Genomic DNA, 13,065 nt, shown 5'->3' on the forward strand with positions numbered 1-13,065 from the left:
TAACATATAAAACATAAAAGAACAAAAATATTGCATTTCATCATGTACATATTTGCATCCATGTCATAAGCATCACATAACACATACATCATGAAACATCTGATCACATAGGTACACATGTATATAGCTGCCGCAAAGATGAATCATCTCATATATATATATATATAAAGTGTCATGATACAATGATGTCAAAATCATAAGGCTACAATCACGCGAAGGTGTCTACATCATCATAAAAAATGGTACAATACTGATACATAGGGAGCCCTCTACGGCTATGATGAACTCCCTCCCTTGGAGCCACCTGGCCTCGACGGAGTCTGAGCCCTAGAAGGACCCGCTCCAGGATCATCTCTCCTGTCCCCTCTATCTGGTGGTGGTGGAGGACCCATAACCCCATCGCTGGACACCTGTCACCTCTGGCTCCGTCCTGTAGTCGTCGCTATCTACGATGGTCTGTGGAAGTTACTCACCCACTGCTCTGGTGGCTCTACCCCGTAGTATCGGTCATGCCAATAACCTGTCTCCTCCCCTGCCCATAGAACATAGGCATATCGAGCCCCTATATCCTCTGCTGCCTGCCTCCTAGCCCTTAGTGCTATCTCAGCCTCAGTATAGCGTTGGATAGCCTAATCCCGCTCATGCTCTGTCTCCCTCTCCAGGTCCTGAATCTCATCTACTTGTCCCTGGCTGATATCCCTCAGCTAAACTAGCTCATCCTCCTCCACCTCGGCCCCCTGTGGCTCCCCCTATACTAGTGCATGTGCCTATCCTTGTACCTACCTCTGTCCCTCTCCCTGCACCTGTCTAGGACCCTGTGCTACTGGCACCTATAGTGGCAATCTACCCTGACCCCTCACCACCCGAGCTTCTCTCTCCTCCCCACCCTCTCTCCATGGAACCACCCTCCTCTCTCCAATAGCACCCCGCCTCCTCGATCAGCCTCTCCCCCCACCATCTCCATCATCATCCTCATCCCCACCACCATCTCCATCTAGAAGCTCCCCTGGGTCTGTTAGTTGTGGAAAGGGATGCTCAGCCCAATATGCAGTGTACTCTGCATCCATGCCTATATTCTCAATCTCTGGCCACATATCCCATGGCATCAACACCATCACTGCTAGCTGCATCATGGCCTGATCATATGACAACAGTGGCCCAAAGTGTACCTGATCCTTGACTGTCCGAGCATACATCCTGGAACCCCGTGGCATCCGCTGAATACGGCCAAACTGCCTACATACTTTGTCAATCAGTTGTCTCTCTAAAACATAGGGTGTCCACCCAATCAGATATCTTCTCCAAAAGGTATACGGGAGATCCACTGTGTCTTCCTCCCACTGCTCATACCCAAGGTATGACCTCCATCTCACAGTGTCGATCTCATCTAGGACTCGATGCCAATGCTCCAACCTGCCAATCTGTGGCTATGATGTAATCATGTCATACAAATGAACAAAGTTGCATCCATGACCCCTGCCCCTGAAATGTATCGATCAGGTAACCGACAGATGCTCATAGGCCCATACCTACAGCAATGTAACTCCGCAGCCCAATCCTACGAATCCATGATACACAAACTGATGCAGCTCATAATACAAGTGTGCCAACACACACGGTCCCCAGGCATATCTGGTGTTCTATGTAACCAGTGTCTCCATGGTGCTCCCCCAACCCATAGCCAACCCTCGTGTCGCCTTGTCTGGACATAGGAACCCACTGATCACTCCCCCTAGCACTACTAGTAGTGCTAGTCCTGTCACTGTCATCGTGTCCCATGCCATGTGTCTAGCCCTCATCTCTAGTTCGAGATCCTGAAACAATCATCTTAGGGCCTCCCTATCTCCCTCTCGATCATAAGGAATCAGCTCCTCATCGATCGGTATCCTCAAAATCCTGTATACATCCTCCAAGGTGACTGTCATCTCACCCATTGGCAAATGAAAAGTGCACATCTCTGAGTGCCATCTCTCAGCTAGCGCAGTCAGCAAACCCATGTTCGCCCGAAACTCAGGCACATACATAATGTATCACAAACCCATGCCCTCAATGGCAGCTCTGTCCTTAAATGTCAACTTTGGTTGCAACCTCTGAGTTGACGGGAATCTCTCTCGTGACTCTAGCATAGGCAAATACTCCTGCAGTCAAGCAAATCAATCATGTCAGTCATAGTGGCATTCATTGTTCATCACAAAATGCTACTTTTTATCTAAGTTCATATGGTACTCTATCCTAGTAACACTCACTGTTCATCACAAAGTGTTGCTTCTATCCTAGTGACACTCACTGTTCATCACAAAGTGTTGCTTCTATCCTAGTGGTACTCCATGTTCATCACAAAGTACTACGTGTTTTGCACTCCCTATTCAACACAAAGTGCTGCTCACATTTGCACTCACTGTTCATCACAAAGTGTTGCTCCTATTGGTACTCCCTGTTCATCACAAAGTACTATGTCTTGGTACTCACCGTTCATCACAAAGTGCCTTGATCTATCCTAGTCTTCCCTAGAAGACCTGCTTGAGTGTATCCTCTCAGCAGCTTATCCAATCGACATCATATGTTCATCACAGAACTATTGATTTGCCCTAGAAGACACAAATTCACATTTTTGACACAAATGCGCTTTCATGACATAAACATGCTTAGAGACTGCATAAATGCACCTGTTCTGCACAAACATGCCTGAAATACATAGACCTGCCTATGCTTTGCACAGACGTGCCTATCTTGCATAAACGTGCCTGCCTAGCACAAACGTGCCTACACAGTGCAGACGTGATCACATCCTACACAGACACCTTTTCTGGCACAAACGCACCCAGCACAAACACAGATGCGCCTAGCCAGCATAGACATGCCTGGCACCAACACAGAAGCGCCTACACATTTTTGACATTTTTGACATTTTCCTAAAAGCGTACTTATTGCGCTACCTAGCATGCATTTATGACATTATTTATTGCAACAAAGTACAAGGAGGTTTTGCAGTACTCATCGGCTCTCCTACATCTACTAGCCTCTGATATTGGGGAACGCGATCAAATCTGTGAACCAATGCCATCGCTACTGACTGCTGCTGCTCTATCTCACTCTGCACTCTGATCTCTTGGATGTGTGGATGACAATGAGGATGTTTTCCCTCATAGTCTATTTTATAGTCTACCCTAGCCCTCGTCTCTCGAGTCAGTCTTCTTTATCTCGGGACTCTGTCACTCTATCCGATCAATCCTTTCTAGCCTTTCTTTCTTATCGAGAGATTGTCTGTGATATTTTCACACATTTTCATCCAATCTCTTGAGGGGGCATATCATTCCCATCTTGGGGCAGCTTTGTATCAGTTTATCTTATCTTCTTTGAAATAATGCAACAAGCTGCATTGTCTCAAAGAGGGGCAAAATGTAGACACCTAAAATTGTCATGTCTAATTAAATAAATATTTTATTTATTTAATTATCTAAGCCTAATTCTTCTATTAATTAAATAAATCTTTATTTATTTAATTAATTCATTTATCCTCTTCTAGCCTTATTTCTCATTTAAATAAATACATTTATTTATTTAAATTATCCTTTTCCTAAATTAAATAAATATCTTATTTATTTAATTGATCCCACTTCTTCTATTAATTAAATAGATCTTTATTTATTTAATTAATTCATTAGCCTTTTCTACCCATGACACATGTCATTCATCTCTTAATTCATACACTACCTACCCTCTCATTATTTTCTTATTTTCTCTACCTACCCTTTAATCATAGCCGACCTCTTTTTACACCTCTCAATCTTATCCCTCCATTTCATATAGTGTCTTCTATATAAGGAGATACTTCCTTCATTATCAACCCGACTACTTGATCAATTGACTGCGCTACGCTTTGCACTTTCATATGCAATCCTACTTACAACCACATTTCTGTTCTTTGTTGAGCTCTTGTGCACATATAAAATCTGAGAGCAAATATATTAAGCAAGATCAATGGAGATAGGAAGAATGGAGATCAAAACCCTATTGGACATGTGATGGTATAATCTCTGTGATTTCATTTGATTTTCATTGTCTTAGGTAATCTTCATATGTTATGGTGGATCTTTGTTGTTGTTAGGCTAGGGTTTCTGTGGTTGAATTCATTTAGTCTTTCAATATTGTTGTTATCCATTTTCACCATATACAGAGATATGCAAAAGAGAGAAACATTGAGAGGACTATATGCCCCCATGTTAAAGAGATTTTGTATGCCACAATGAGAGCGATTGATTTAAGGTAGTATACATTCATCCAAAAGACTTGAGAATGCTATTACAATTATATGCCTCCAAGAAGGATACATCAAATGATAATAATCACAAAACACCAAACACATAACCGGGTTCAACTTAACTTTGAGGTAAGTATTCTCTTATGATAAATAATGTATATCATGTATATATTTGTATTGAATTTTCATCATCCCTAAATAAAGTAGAGCCACAATGGAAGAATGGCGCATGTGTCTTTTGAGTCAATATGGGAGAGACCAAAGAGGTCTCAACACTTTGCATCACCCTCAAGTAGACAACACAAGGGATAACAAATAGAAGAATTGAGAAACAAATAGAAGAATATTATAAACAAGCAAGAGGGGAGAGAGAGAGATAATATAAGGTGTGAATGAAGCTAATCAAGCAATTCATCTACCTCCCAATCTTGTTCAACATTGTTTTGGGAGGGTGGGAAATATTCAAGAGGAGAAACTTTAAGCACAACATATGGAGATACAACAAATTCCAAACAAGGACTATGCTCTAATGATGGATTACTTTGTTTGTTACTAGGAGCTAGGATTAATGCTTGTGAAAATTGTTTAGATAAATAATTGTCATCATCAAAATATTCATATTCATCACTTGAATGAATATTGTTAGCATGATCATTTGTATCCATCTCTTCATCAAGATTAATAAAAATAGGATACTTAATTGGAATAGAACATGAACCATCATCTTTCTTAATCATTTTACACCTTGGTGATTTAGGTATAACTTCCTCCCTAGGGTTAGGTGAAGGAGGGACAAATGGGATCATATAAACATTTGGTGTCTTAGCATGATGTCTTGGCCTTGGCTAAGGATTGTGAAGGTTTAGGATCAATAGGCATAGGATTCTTCTTTTCTTTTCAAAAAGGATGCATAGGAGTAGGTTTTTTAGGTTGACAAATAAGAGATTCTGGGTGCTTTCCTTTGTAAGTTATACAAGGTGGAACTATAGTATATAAAGGAGTAATCGAGGGTATACAGAGTAGACAAATTCTATCATGAGGAGGAGGAATAGGTATATAATGAATAAGAGGAATGAAATTAGGATCTCTAGGCTTACTTAAGGAGAGGACCATATCATTCTTGAACTTTTGATAAGATTGAAAAATAGAATCACTTCGAGGCTTAGAAGGTTCAAATTATTTATACCAAAATTAATCAAGATTAACATCTACATGCATCACCATGGGTTGATACATGATATGATTAATTGTTATGATTTTGTCATTAAGAAGGAATTTCAAACACTTATGAATGGTAGAAGGGATTGCTTTCACAGAAGAGAGCCAAGGATGTCCCAATTTCACACGAAATTGAATGGATGTAGGAATGATAAAAAAATTGGCATCTAAGAACTAAGTACCAAACCCAATGGGGATATTAATGGAACCAATAGAGGGACAAGAAAAACAATCAAAGATCATAATCACTACATCAGATTTATCATATGTTACTTGATGCAATTGTAAGGTATAAAGATATTCTTTAGTTATCACATTCACCATACATGCTTGGTCAATGAGCACCCCTCGTGATAGTATGTCCTTCATCCTCACAATGATATCTAGTGGGCCATCAGGTGCTTCCATAGTCTCACGATGATAAAAGGTAATACATAAGTTCTTAGAATGTGTACATTTATCAATAAGATTCATCACATTATTAGACTCAAGGTTGCAATCATTAGTAGAAAAAGGAAGATGCTTAGACTCAATCACATTGGTATCATGAGAAGGCAAAGGGCTATTAAATATTTGGAAGTTTTGATTTGGAGGAGCTATGGATTTATTTCCTTTGTCATTCACACCAGCTACAAAAATAATATTATTATCAATAAGGTCCTGAATTCTACTCCTTAGAGAATAACACTTTTAAGTGTCATGACCAGGTTGATGATGATATTGACAAGAAGATTTGGAATCATGATAAGGTGGAAAAGATTTGGATGTGTAATAGATTAAACAGGTAAAGAACAATACCATTGCAAATCTTAATCCCTAAATATTCTAGTAAAAAAATTAGCCAAAAGTCTTTAATCATAAACAATTGATAAGCCAAAGTCAGATGCATCGATGGAAGTCATATCGATCATTTCCAGTTTGCCAAGGAAGTCAAGTTGAATGGGGAAACATATACCGATTATGGTCATCGTCAAAACATATACTAGTGACAAAGGAAAAATATTGTCTTGCCGAAAGTCATTAAGGCTATCTGTAAGACTTGTCCTGATGAACAACCAAGGATAAAAGTGCATCGGTGAAGGTTATAATGAAGAAAGATCATCGGCGTAGCCAAAGGAGTCAGGATGTGTCATATTGGGTCTCCCTGATATGCAATGAAGTGATTGGTCAGAAGATCATCAAGAAAGATTATGATGATGGAACATGATGTAGTAGGAAAAGTTATGCCGAAGGAAAAGGTCATCAAGAAAACTACGCTTGTCGTCATGACACATTTGAAGTTACCCCAATGCTCGATGATAGTATCGGGTTTACATATACCGATAAAGAAGAAGGAGTGTCATCATCTTGTGTTACCCCAAAAGGAAAGATAAAGTTTCTAAAAGGCAAAGGGATTTTGCTGATGGTACCAAAAATGAAGTTTCATTGGAGAGATATACATCTATGAGTCATTGTCGTATCAGAATTTAAAACTGAAATAGTGAGATTTTAATAAATGATTGCATCAGGTAGATTTATTTATGGTTCACACGAGGTAGATTTATGAGAGGATCATCATTACAAAGTTGTATACAGATGTATTGGGCATATAATCAATATTTCTTGACACAATTTTTACATAGCGAAGCAATTGATAGAACAGAGAATTGAACTTCTGAGAGTTAGAGAAAAAGATTGTGATTGCGAAAATGGAGTCTTTGAGTTCTACAAGAAATAAAAGAGTGACAAAAAGATTTGAATCTAGGGATAAGAAATCTAAGAAAGAAGAGGAAGCCTTGATTTGAATATTGAACCAAGATATGATACAACAAATGCAAGCACCAAGCCCTAAGTCTAGAAGATCGAGACAACATTTGTTGGTGAGGGACCAATTAGAAGATAAATATAAAATTTTTAGAGATGTGTGGACTAAAGTGAGAGGATATGAATTGTTCTTGTTCTACTACCTGAGAAGTGACAAGGAAATGCCACTGTGCAACCCATGGAAGACCAATTTGGGTAAGCTGATTGTCCCAAATGTGTTTGTAAGTATGAAATTGCTGGAAACCCTAGTGAAAAACTTTAATTATGTGGGGAGGTATAATCAGGCCCCTAATGTAGATGCCTTTATTATGTTTGATGTTGGTACACTAAATGAAGTATTTAACCTAGATCCTAACCCTGATAAACCCTTGTCTTTCAGAGAATTGGAAGAAGAATACCACAAAATGGATACAACATATATTGCGTGGAAATTAGATATCCATAAGAAGGAGGTAGGTATACTAACAAAATAGGATGGGCCACCATTCAACATTGATTTATTCAGGAATTACCTACAATATACTTATATGTCTTATGGGTAGTTAGGAGGACTTGAAGTTCTTGATCTAATGAGTACTAGGTCGTTAGAATTAGCCTTAAATATCCAAATGTATGAGCCTAGACCATTTGGTTATGCCTCTTATTTGGTAGAAAAATTACATGAGGGTTTCTTGAACCTTAGGGATAAAAAAAGCCCTAATTTCAAGTTTTATTCATTGTTGATGAATTTAGTATTATTTTATGGACATTTCAGGGCTATGCGGCCCGAGGAGTTAGTTCTTAATACCAAAAATAGGGAAGGGGAGGAACAACCGGTTCAATTATGGACTTCTATTTGGGACTCTCATTATGTGAGATCAAACTACATAAAATTTGAAGAGTGGATAGAGAAACCATTATATAGGATGTATGGAGTTCCTTATGATGGATCAATTTCAAATGAGATTAAGGCATTTTTAAGGCCTAAAGATTTTGATGATAGGCAAATTGTGAATCATAAATGGGGAGATTGGTACGTGCACGAAAACTTTACTTGTGTTAAGATCTATAGATTTGAAGCCCATACATGTTACCAAAATGTGTTCCTAATAGAATAGAATATTTGGAGATTGTAAGACAATTAAGTGTCTCAAATGCTAAACACTTTGGAGATCAACATAAGAAGGCTTTTTTGCCTGGAACTCTTGGTTTTGGAGATTTCATTATTGTTTCTACAAAGGCATATGAAATAATTGATAGAAAGTTAATGGAGGAGTATAATTCTTTTGAACATAGTGAAAGAAAAAACTATGGTCTGTGGGGGTACATCCACTCCTGTAAGAAAAGACAAAATATAGGAGGTTATTTGCACTTGAGTTTGGAAGTAGAAGACATCTTTAGAAATATGGAAGATGTAGAAGCACAAGAGGTAATTGATAATTTGAATAGAGAGATAGAAGAAAAGAAACAAAGGTTGATGGAAATGAAGACAAAAGAAGAGATGTCATAAAGTGAACCCGATGACCATGAAGTTGTTTGTAGATATCAGGCAAAGCAACAAGAAGAAGAACCAAATGAAAATGAGAAAATTGTCACTAAGATAGAGATTCATGCAGATTCAAGGTTATAAGAACATTATGCTTTTGTAGAAGATGATGTATTTGTGAAATCTAAATAATTTAAATCTTTTCTCTATAATTTCAACGGCAAAAGGTTGAGGGAACCTATCCCACATATAACACCTGAAAATGAGGCAAAGTTGTTTACAAGGTTAAAGGAGGATATAGAAGAAGATTTGGTTACAATGACTCCCCCAAAAGGGAGGCAATTACTTGCAAAAGCCACAGTAATTTTATTTCTACAATGGCATTTGAGTGCATCTTTTATTTTTGACAGACTATTACACTCTGACATCAAGGATTTCAAATTGGACATTCAAGGAGTAAATGTTGTGTTTATTGGATCTGGGTTTGACCAAGATGAGGAAGCCTTACTTCTATGGGCATTGTATCCTCCGAATAAAAGGCCTAAAGTTATTGATGTGGATAAAGCATTTGGCCATATGATGAAATTGAATGTTGGGGAAATTGATCCCATTATTTCAATAGACTTTAGAAGTTGAGAAGATCAAAAGGCTTCTTGTAAAACATGACAAATTTGATGCAAAATTACAAACTGAATATGATTAATGTAAAGACATAGTCCAGCATGGTATCCCAGTGCTAACTGATCAGAGGGGAGAAATCAAGGATAGAGACAAGTGGATTTTAGAATGCCAAAATCTACTCAGTGCTGCCCTTAATGTTGCCTGATCAGATGGAATTGATTTGAAGGAAACAATTACTTAGATGAAACAATTCGTCACATGGGAGATTGTTGTCAGGGACCAGATCCATGATGAAAACACCTATAAATCAAAAAAGTAAATGGAGCATATTCAAAAATGTGGTGAGATACTTGGGGATTGAAATTGTTTTTAAATATTTCAAAATGTTATCTTCAATGTTTTTATGTAATATGTCAAGTAGTTAAGTTAGTCTTATTTAGTTAGTTTTTAGTTAGGAGTTTAAGTCTTAGTTAGTTTAATTCCAAATGAAAGGGTATGCTCTTTCATTTTGAAAATAAATACTCATCTATTTATAGGGGATCCTTTTGATGAGAAGACATTCATGATCATATTGTTCAAGACGTATTTTATGCAAGTCCTTTTGAAGTTTATTTTCTGGAAATGCCAGAACTAGTGATTGACATTATGTTGTACTGAAGCTAGTTGATTATCTTACGCTTATTTTAATATAAATATCACATGTTATGCATCTCTGATGGTATCTATCTTTTCAATTGTTTGATTAGTTCCTCGTGATAATTCTATTCAGTTAGATTGTTTCAATGTGCTATCTCATGTTATTATAATTTGAATTAGGTTTTAGTTTGAATATCAGTTTCAATTTGAATTATCAGTTTGAATAATTCATGTAGATGCCTTTGAAGTGATGGTCTTGTTTTAAAGAGAAAGTTTAATAAGAGTGTTTGCAGCATTCTATTCTGGAAATGCCAAACTAGTTAAAAGATATTGTGCTATATGTAATCAGTTGATTATCTTATGTTTATTTCAATACAAAGATCAAGTATTTTTCATCTCTGATGGTATTTATCTTTTTTATTGTAATCTATTCATTTAGATTATTTCAATGTGCTATCCTATGCTATTATAGTTTGGGTTAAGTTTCAATTTGATTATCAATTTGAAGGATTGGATGGCAAGCTTCATTCTATTTTATTGATCTTTAAGACAAAAGTTAAATTCAGTCTTTAAGACAAAAGTTAAATTCAGTAAGACTAACTACAACATTATGTCAAGGGTGAAGGCACTGGTCTACTATTGTTTGAAGATAATTTAATCAGGTGTTTTTCAAAGTAATCTCAGTTAAAAAATCATACTTATAATAAATTAACCGCTTATTTAAAGCATTCATTTACAAGCAATAAATTTAAAGTTTTCACTAATTAATTAATTAAAGTGAAAATCTCAGGAATCATTTGCCCTCTATTGCACATAAACCTTGGAAAAATTCAATTACAATCAGGCATACTTGACAACAATGGGATTAATACCCATCAAAAGTCTCTTCTCAATCTTCAAAATACCCTTACAAGACAACAACTTAATAGAAACCAACTATACTTTGATGAAGACAAACATGACAATGACTGCTCTTACCTTATAATTAAGCCACCCACTCTTGTTATTCTCTTGATATCATTGTTATAGAATTATCCTCCAATTTATAGAAAGATCCAACGGTTCAAATAAAAGTTATGATAATTCTTCGAAAATTGCTATAGGATACAAGAAAGACAATATTAAGATAAACTATACAAGATACACACTATGAAGAAAACTAGTCAAAATTATTTATAACATCAAATGAAATATACTGTTTGATTGGATTCTACTTTATTTTAAATTTATGTACAATACCTAGATTTCTATTAACCCATAACAAAATACGCAACTAACAAATAAAATGAGATAAATTATTCATATTTCAATCCTACAACTCAAAATGATTTTGCATGATAGAACCAATATCCATTAGGACTCATTTCACCTTGTGTTTTATGATTATGAATTCAATATGTAGGGAAAAATTTATGGGATTGTGAGGCATAATGTGGCTCTTGGTCTGTATCTTCTGAACCGATTGGCCATGGTTGCAACATTATATGGTCCTAGCAAAGAGATATTATCATTGAAGCTTCATTCACTAGAACATTTCCTTAGTCTAGATTACACGTATGAAGTTTTCAAATAGGTAATGGTTAAACAGTAGCCAACCAAGTTGGTGTTGACATAAACCTAGCAACATCACATGCATGGATGTTTTCTCCTCTGCAATTTGTAGCTAGCCTTGGACCTACAAAAGATGCTTCCATACAAAGGGCTATTTTAAGGGCTGGAAGGCTTTACAATCATAGAGAATTGTTGACCCCTCTAGAAGCTATGAAGTGACTTGTCTTTATAAATTCTGCTAGTTTTTTAAGGGTTAGAGGAACTGGGAAAGAAACTTTTGGGAACCATGTTATGGATCCATTGGACGATACTAGAATTCATCTAGAGTCATATGATCTAGCCAAGAAAATGGCTATGAATGTATACTGTGAAGATGCAAGACAAGATATAGATGATATGGATGAGGAAACACAAGAAATGGTAGTTGAACATATCAAAAAATATCCCCATTTCTTAAAGGCCTATGATACTGATGAATATGCTCGAAGTGTGGAACAACAGACATTAAATAAAAAGCAGAAAACTCTTGCTAACATAAATATTGAATTGGTACATGGATTTAAGGATTGGAGAACATCATATAAAGAGCCATCCCAAAATGAGGAATTTCATCTGCTAACTGGAGAAAATGAAGAGACCCTTTTAGTGGGGAAAATTGTAAAAGCAACTACCTATAGAGTCCTAAATAATTAGATAAAAGTTGCCTCCATACAAAGGGCTATTTTTAGGGCTCGAAGGGTTTACAGTCACAGAGAATTGTTAACCTCTCTAGACGCTATGAAGTGACTTGTCTTTATAACCGGAAGCCACAAAAAGGTTAAGAAGGTTGAGGATCGATATTTTTCCAAATCAGATACCATTAAACAAAGTGAACAAGAGAATCCAAGCAAAGCAAAGGAACTTGCAAACAAATCTTGATGACAATAATGAAAGGACCAACCTCTTGTACAGTTGTTGTTGAGCATCTATCTGCAGCAATTGTTCCCTAATAATTGTCCTAATTTTAAGTTTTACTCATTATTGATGCATTTAACCTTATTCTATGGATGTTTTAGGGGGTGCCTCAAGGAATTAAGGCTTAACGATAGAAAGAGCCAAGGGGAGGAGCAACCTGTTCAATTATGGAATTTTGTTTGGGATTCTTGTTACACAAGATCAAATTATATCAAATTTGAGGAATAGATAGTAAAGCCAATTTATCAGATGTATGAATTTCCTTACGATGGATCAATCTCAAAAGATATCAAATATTTTTAAGACCTAAATATTTTGATGATAGAAGATAGTGAATCATAACTGGGGAGATTGGTATGTCCTACGACTTGTCTTTATAACTGGCAGCCGCAAAATGGAGAGGTTAAAGAGGTTGAGGATCCATATTTTTTCAAAGATGATACCATTAAACAAATTGAACAAGAGAATGCAAGGAAAGAAAAGGAACTTGCAAAAAAATCTTGATGACAAGAACGAAAGGACCAACCTCTTGTACAGTTGCTATCGAGCATCTATC

Source organism: Cryptomeria japonica, chromosome 3, assembly GCF_030272615.1.
Source record: "Cryptomeria japonica chromosome 3, Sugi_1.0, whole genome shotgun sequence".
NCBI classification, from domain to species: domain Eukaryota; kingdom Viridiplantae; phylum Streptophyta; class Pinopsida; order Cupressales; family Cupressaceae; genus Cryptomeria; species Cryptomeria japonica.